At 48.5% G+C, this 1,328-nt stretch overlaps 1 protein-coding gene across 1 annotated transcript in view; it reads left to right on the forward strand.

The window, feature by feature from the left end:
- Window positions 1-1,328, forward strand: part of GLB1 (galactosidase, beta 1) — a 77,041-nt gene that overhangs the window by 19,564 nt on the left and 56,149 nt on the right. The gene's annotated exons all lie outside the window — the stretch shown is intronic.

Genomic DNA, 1,328 nt, shown 5'->3' on the forward strand with positions numbered 1-1,328 from the left:
CATCAGGATGGATGGTGAAGAGATTGAGATTGTTCACAGCTTTAGTTTGCTTGGCTCCACAGTCAACACTCTTGGCACCAGCAGCCAGGAAATTAAAAGTTGTATTGAGATAGGAAAGTCTGCTGTTAGTGACCTCTTCAAAGTACTAAAGAGCAATGGTGTCTCTCTGGAGACTAAGGTGCGTCTGATACAGGCTATGGTCTTTGCAATCTCTTGTTATGCATCAGAGAGTTGGACAATGAGTAGGGAGGATAGAAGGGGAATTGATGCCTTTGAGCTGTGGTGCTGGAGAAGAATATTGAGAGTACCATGGACCGCCAAGAAAACAAACAGATTCCTCCTGGAGAGGGTTAAACCAGGCGGCTTCCTGAAGGCAAGAATTCTGAGGCTCCATCTAACATACTTTGGACATGTTGTGAGGAGAGACCAGTCCTCGGAGAGGGACATCATGCTTGGGAGGGTGGAGGAACAGCACAGGAGAGGAAGGCCCTCTATGAGGTGGATTGATTCAGTGACTGGGGTAATCGGGGTGGGTGTATCAGAGACAGTGATATTGGAACAGGATAGAGCAGGGTTTAGGGCTGTTATACATAGGGTTGCTATGAGTCACAAGCGACTCGACGGCATGTAACAACCACCACCTCTGGGATTGCAGTGTAGCTTCTTGCCACTAGGCTACCAGAGCTCCCGTTTACAACTTTTCTTTAGGGACCTCGGGTTTTTGTTGTTTTTGTTAGGTGCCATGGAGTTGAGTAAGACCCATATTGACCCTGTGAACACGAACCTGAGCCCTGTCCTGTCCTGTGCTGTCCTCGTCATCTCGGACACGTTTGAGCCCATTGCTGCAGTCACTGTGCAATCCATCTACTTGGAGGTCTTCTTCTCCTTCACTGACCCTCCATCTTTCCAAGCATGATCTAGGTCCCTTTTCCAAGGAACAGCCTCCCATAGCAACAGGCCCAAAGTATGAGAGATGAAGGTTTGCCATTCTTCCAATGAGCTAGCCAGGTTCAATTAAGTCAGCTCCAACCCACGGCAACCCCTCTGTGTATCTGGGGATGACGTGTGCTCTGTGAGATTTTTGTTGGCTGTTTCTCAGAAGCAGATTTCCAGGCCTTTCTCCTGAGGCACAGCTGAGGGGAATTACACCTCCAAGCTTTTTGTTAGTCATGGAAACTCGTACCATCCAGAAGCTCCTGAAATGATTTAGGAAGAAGAACTTATTTCAAGCACACGCACGCTAGCCAGTTCCTCAGGTAGTCTACAGCCCTGCTGTTTGCCCTCCGAGATGTTGGACATGAGAGCCTGTGTCCATACACATCACACTG

Source organism: Elephantulus edwardii, unplaced genomic scaffold, assembly GCF_000299155.1.
Source record: "Elephantulus edwardii isolate Elephantulus edwardi_28Jun2011 unplaced genomic scaffold, EleEdw1.0 scaffold00091, whole genome shotgun sequence".
Lineage (NCBI taxonomy): Eukaryota > Metazoa > Chordata > Mammalia > Macroscelidea > Macroscelididae > Elephantulus > Elephantulus edwardii.